At 48.0% G+C, this 6654-nt stretch overlaps 1 protein-coding gene across 1 annotated transcript in view; it reads right to left on the minus strand.

Moving 5' to 3' along the window:
* Cdc42ep5 (CDC42 effector protein 5) overlaps positions 1–1885 on the minus strand; it is a 5380-nt gene extending 3495 nt beyond the window's left edge. Inside the window, exons 1-2 of the mRNA XM_005371708.3 lie at positions 1592–1885; positions 1185–1291 (exon numbers count right to left, since the gene is read on the minus strand). The gene's annotated coding sequence lies outside the window, so the exon portion shown is untranslated. The remainder of the gene's footprint in view (positions 1–1184; positions 1292–1591) is intronic.
* Positions 1886–6654: the final 4769 nt, after the last annotated feature.

Here is a 6654-nt window from a genome sequence, read left to right on the forward strand (position 1 = left end):
AAAAAAAAAAAAAAAAAAATCCTCTCTGGGTGTAAATGATGCCATTCCATTCATCTTAATACTTCCTCTGCAGAGAGAAGTGAAAAGAGGTACAATTCAGAAAACCAGCTGCCCAGGTTTAAATCTGGCTGGGGCTGTTGCTGTGTGGCTTTGGATTAGCAGTGTAAACCTTCTGACCTTGTCTTCTCATCTGCAAAGTGGGATGCCAATAGAATGCTCTGTCTTAGCAACCAAACAGTAGATGCTTGCTGAGAAAATGCGCCATAGAATTCTACCCCCATTTTATTGGACTCCCGAAGCTAGAACCCCGAGTTAGCTAACATCCTGGGCATTAGGCAAGCACTCTACCATTGAGCCATGCCCCTAGTACCTTATAGGATGATAGCTAGGGCTTATTCAACTCCGGTTGAATAAGAGATCCTCCTCCATTTTGAGAATAAGGTGGAGAATAATCTAGCAGGACACTGTGCTTCTTCTCTGACCTAGGCCCTAGGACACACGTATGCACACAGCCCATGCATGCCTCTCACACAAACACAGGGAGATTTTAATGCCCTAATGCCCATGAAGCTCCTGGCTGGCTTGGAGACCTTGAGGGAGTCACTTTCCCCTCAGGCTAGGTGTCCCGCACACTCAGCTCTAACCTCCAATATGCTTGTTGCTGGGCTGTCACACTCAAGGCAATGCGGTCATTCTTGGAAAAAGTTCGTCATCAGCCTAGGCTCTTACAGAGGGACCCTTGTTAGGGATCAATGCAAAGTGGGCTGGATGCAAGCACATAGGGGCCCCCGCCCGTTCGGACAGACACACGCTCAGATAAGCAGATCTCCTCTGGCCTCTTCAACTCCCTTTCCTGGCTAGGCACTGTGTGGTTCCAGCTGCACGGGTCAGGGGCACAGCTGGTTCACCTCTGTCCTCTCTCAGCCCCAGCCCTGCCAGGACACGGAAATAACAACCCGCTCAGGAGCTGGCCCAACTGGTTCTCAGGCTGGAGGAGGGTGGAGCCCAGACCTGGCAGGGGACCCCACCTGGAGACCCCTGGGATCTTAGGACTGGCAACTCTTTTCCTAAAGCTCCAGGGCTGCAACAGGGACTTTAAAGGTCCTGGTCTCTTCGTTAACTAGTCTGTCTCTTTTTTATTTCCTCCGGATGAAGACCCCTGCCCACCACAACAGCCTCCTCACCTCGTGGTCTTGACTGAATGGGTCTCTGGCTCAAGCTCTGGTCCCTCCTGGCCTCGGAGGCTACCTCACTGGCGCCCCTTTCCTTCTTTTCCCGGGCGGGATCTCACCTGGCAAAAAAAGCAAATGTCATGCCCAACCTGGAAGGGGTTCCAGGACCTAGGCATGTGGTCTGAGTACCATCACCTCAGGTCGGGTTCTGAGCTCTTGGGTCCCAGGAGCTCCCCCCCACCCCCCAGCTCTCTGGTTTCACAGGCAGGGAGTTTCCCTGGTCTCCGCTCTCACATTCCAGGGGTCCAGGCTTCTGCACTCTTTATCATTTACGAGGGGCCAGACCGCGGTCTTCCTCCCTCAGACACAGGAGACTAGATTCCAGAGTCTGGCAAACGCTAATTGTGGTCCCTTCTTACCTGCACCAGGAACTAAGCTTCAGCCCCTCTCGGGGGCCATGGTAGCCTACCAGGCGAGCGCGGAGTCAACGCCCAGTCAGCCTAGTTGGTCTTAACTTCTTGTCCCGGGTTGAGAGGGTTAAGCCATAGGCCCCTCCCAGCCTTCCTAATTCCCCCAAAGTTTGCCTCTAGGATTTAAAGGACTAGAAAGCCTAGATGGTGGAAAAGCTGAGAGCCCTTTGAGCGGATAGTGGGCGCAGGAGGAGACCAGGACTGGACGTGCTGAATGCAGGGGCAGAGCTAGGGGGATGGACGGTCGCGCCCCCAGCCCGGCCCCTCCCCCTTCCCAGCTTGGAATTTCCTGAAAGTAGGGAAGTCTGGCTGTTTAGAAGAGTAATTTCTTCCAGACTGCAGCTGTTGGGGGAGTGGTGCGTGCGTGTGCGTGTGCGTGTGCGTGTGCGTGTGCGTGTGTGTGTGTGTGTGTGTGTGTTGAGAAGAAAAGGGAGACAGGAAGAGAGGAAAGAAGGAAGAGAGAGCTAAAGTCCCGCCTGGAGAAAGAAGTGGTGCGAGTGTCCTGGAGTGATTTCCAGATGGATGTTCCTATTTCAGACACCTTCCGGAGAATGGTCATTACTGTGAGTGTCTGTGTCTGTGTCACACAATTCACTGGTGTTCCAAACATCCTTCTGAAGCTCCTGAAGCATGGCTGGAGTGGGGTATGAGTGTGCTGTCCCTGAGGTGTGGTATGGCTTAGGACAAAATCTACAGAAAGTGGGAAGGCTCAGAGGGTGCAGAGGTGACCCAGTTACAGGTCTACCGAGCAAGCCACTTTGAGTTGCACACTGAAAGACCACTGGGAACTTGCAGCGCCCAGGAAGGAGGGAGCACATTAAGAGGAAGGCAGAGGCTGAGAGCTGTGGCAGAAGCTGTTAGTCCCAGCACTCTGGAGACATAGGCAGGTGGATCTCTGTGAACTCCAGAGACTTCCACAGGGTTCACAGAGACACTGTCTCAGAGGGCTAGGGGTGGGAGGAGTGGACAGAGGCCTCGTGGAGCACAGACACACAGGGAAGCAGATAGAAGTGACTTTGCTAGACCCTGAAAGGTCAGCTTGAAGGCCACTAGGAAGGATCTAAGTCAGCACTCCACATACCTGCTAGCCCACATGTTAGCAATTTTTCCACAGGAGCCAGGTTACTGGATTAGTCAAGATGTCCACAAACAGATAGATGAATAGATAAAGAAATTGTGGTGTACATTCCCAATGGAGTTTTGTGCAGCCATGAAGAAAAGCATGATTATGTCATTTTTGAGGAAATGGATAGAACCTGAACCTGGAGGTCTTTGTGTTAAACGAAGCAACCTAGACTGATTAAGACATACAGGGCTTCTCTGTAGCTTTGGAACCTGTCCTGAAACTTTCTCTGTAGACTAGGCTGACCTCGAACTCAAAGAGATCTGCCTGTTTCTGCCTCCAAGTCCTGGGATTAAAGGTGTGCACCATTACTTGGTTTTCAAGACAGGTTTTCTCTGTGTAACAGCTCTGGCTGTCCTGGAACAGCCAGACCTGGAATTTGTAGACCAAGCTGACCTCGAATTTACACAGATCCTCCTGCCTCTGCCCCCGGAGTGCTGAGTGCTGGCATTAAAGGTGTGTGCCACCACCGTCTGGCAACAAAAATAATTTTATGGTTGGGGTCACTACAACCTGAGGAACTGTATTAAAGGGTCACAGATTTTAGAGGATGTTGTGGGCTGGAGCAGGGCCAGCTTCATGAACATGCATTTTGTGAAGCTACCCTGGTTTCCATGCCCAGAAGTGCCCAGAACTTGCTTTAACACCCAGCAAACCCCATTGCAAGTCACCATTTTTAGAGAAGAGGCTCCCTTTTGACTTTCTCTAAATACTACCCCACACATTAGGAGACAGATTTCCTATGGAAAGGAAAAGCAAGAAGGTAGGGCCTAGGGAAATACTTGAAGTGCAAAGTTTGAGTGATCAGGGGAGGGAGTGAAACCCTGGGGAAAAGGCTGTTGTAGAACTGGGAGAACCAGCAGGATTGAGAGGAGACAGCAAACCTTCCTTGGGTCTCAGAAGCCAGCCAAGCAAGGGCAGTAGAATAAAACACAACAAAATAAACAGGGTTGTTGGTTTTCATAACAATCCAAAGTCTACTGGGGGTGTGGCTAGGAGCTGGCCTAGAGGACAGAGTAGGAGAAAGCAAGGTGGGGGGGGGGCTCTGAGGAGGGCAGGACCGGAAGGGCAGAGAGATAAGGAAGACTAGGGTCACAGAAAGGCCTCCTCTTATTGGCTTGGTTTATACACGTTTGCTACTATTTTGTATCATTTTAAAACATAGTTTTATTTCTTTTTTAATTTTCAGTGACATATTGAATATACAGCTACTTTTCTTGTGTGGGAATCTTTAATAAAGCTTGAGTGACTGCCAATCTAGTTCCCATCTTATTATTAATAAAATAATTTGTAGTAATTTCTGAAATTATAAAAAAATTTACATTATTCGCCCCCCTCCCCTTTCCTCTCTGCAAACTCTCTCGTGCACTACCCTTTCAAATTCATGACCTCTTTTATCTTTAGTGGATGTTCCGTCCATCCATCCATCCATCCATCCATCCATCCATCCATCCATCCATCCAATTCCTAAATTTGTAAATACAACCTCAGTCCATGTAAGGTTACCTGTGTGACTATGATCTTAGGGATGACCCATTGGTATTAGGTAACCAGTTGGGGAGTTCGTCCCCACGGCATTCTCCTGCCCTCAGCATTTGCCACCTTATGCATCTCTTGGAAGTTAGTTTGGGGGATACAGCTCCTGACCTTGGCATGGGCTCTTACAAATTGACCTGAACTTTTCCACTCTCCAAAGTTTTTATTTGGGACTGGATAATTCTAGTGTGTGTCCCCCACCCCAATTTGTGTGTGGTGCTTGCCTATGTGTGCACCTGTGCTACATGTGTGTGCTCCTTTGGAGGTCAGAGGTTGATATCAGCTCTCTCTATTGTTACCCACATTGTTGTTGTTTTAACTATTTTTTTGAATTTTTAAAGATTTTCTTTTTATGCATATGTGTGTTTTGACTGCACCTGTGCCTGGTGCCCATGGAAGATAGAAGAAGGCATTGGATCCCCAGGAACTGGAGCTCCAGACAATTGCTAGCCTCCACATGGGAGTTGATCAGGTCCCCCAAAAGAGCAACAAACTCTCTTAGCTGCTGAGTTATCTCTCCAGACCCTTGTTATTTTTTGAGACATAGTGTCTCACAGCCTGAACCCAGAGCTCACTCATTTGGATATGCTGGCTGGCCAACAAATCCCTGGGATCCATCTATTTCCATTCCCTGAATGTGGCTTACAGGCACATGTTACTCTGCATGGCCTTTGAAACTTTTTTTTTTAAATAGTGCCTAGAGAGATGACTCAGTGGTTAAGAGATGTACCATTCTAGCAGAGGACCAAGTTTGTATGGTGTGTATGTGGGGGGCATGAGTATGGAGATCAGAGGTTAATTTTATGTAGTTGGTTCTCTCCATCCACATGCGTGGGGCTGGGTACTTTTATGTCATATCTCCCACACTTCCCATTTGAAAGACCAAAAGTGTTTCCAGGCTTACTGTGTTCCTATTTCTATAAAAGTATCACAAGCTGAGCCTTGAACTCACTAGGTAGCTTAGGCTACTCTCTCTCTCTCTCTGATGTGAGAGAATGGTCTGTATTCTGTCAATTATATTTTAAACAAACGCTGATTGGCCAGTAGCCAGGCAGGAACAACCAGACAAGAAGTAGTGGCAGGTCAAGGAGAACAAGAGTGTTCTGGGAAGAAGGAAGCTCTTTCTGCAGTTGTCAGCCTGGCACAAAAGAAACAAGATGTGACTGCCTCGCTGAAAAAGGTACCAAGCCATGTAGCTAACACAGGTAAGAATAATAGGCTAATATAAGTTATAAGAGTTAATAAGAAGCCTGAGCTAATGGGCCAATGAGTTTATAACTAATGTAGACCTCTGTGTGATTTTCTTGGGACTAAACAACTGGGGACCTGGTGGGACAGAAAACCCTCCAACATCTCTCTCTCTCTCTCTCTCTGGCTTTTCAAGACAGGGTTTCTCTGTAGCTTTGGAGCCTGTCCTGGAACTAGCTCTTGTAGACTAGACTGGCCTTGAACTCACTGAGATCCGCCTGCCTCTGCCCTCTGCGTACTGGGATTAAAGGCATGCGCCACCATCGCCCTGCTAGCTACTCTTGAACTCTCAAGCCTCCTGGATCAGCTTCCCCAGTGGTAGATTCACAGATATGTGCCACCACAGCTGCCCAAAGCATTTATATTTTCAGTGTTTGGGAGCCTGAAGTCCAAAATCAGAGCAGATTTGGGGTGTGATGAGAGGCTACTGCTCACACAGCCTCTTGGGGCTGGGTCCTCAACAGGTGTGAGGGGCAATGGACATGAATTCCAAGTGTATTTGTCACCTACCTTTTCAATAACCTTGGGAGTGAGGATTTCAGTGTCGGGGTACTGAGACATTCAGACACAGACACTGGTGCCAAATGTTTCTGGCTAGCAAAATCACCTTTGCAATAATTGATACCCATATAGATTGTCCTCAGACACCTGCGGTGCTCTTTAAATATGCTGAAATCCTGTGAGATGATTTTGGAAAATCGAGGTGTGGTGGCACATGCCTAGAATCCCAGCACTAAGGTGGCAAGAGGATCAAGTTCAAGGCCAGTCTGGGGCATAAATCAAGAGGGAGGGAGGAAGATACTGTGGCTCATTAGACTTCCTTCCTCTGTTTTATTTATTCATTTTTTTTGCATCATTCATCATATGTAAAGACAGGCTTAAAAAGAAAGAGCGCATTAAATTTGGTACTATAAAGTAAGGAATAGTCGGGCAGTGGTGGTACACGCCTTTAATCCCAGCACTAGGGAAGCAGATCTCTGTGAGTTGAGGCCGGTCTGGTCTACAAGAGATAGTTCCAGGACAGGCTCCAAAACAACACAGAGAAACCCTGTATCAAAAAAACCCAAAATAAATAAATAAATAAAAATAGATAAATAAAGTAAGG

The sequence above is a fragment of the Microtus ochrogaster genome, unplaced genomic scaffold (assembly GCF_000317375.1).
Source record: "Microtus ochrogaster isolate Prairie Vole_2 unplaced genomic scaffold, MicOch1.0 UNK123, whole genome shotgun sequence".
NCBI lineage: Eukaryota > Metazoa > Chordata > Mammalia > Rodentia > Cricetidae > Microtus > Microtus ochrogaster.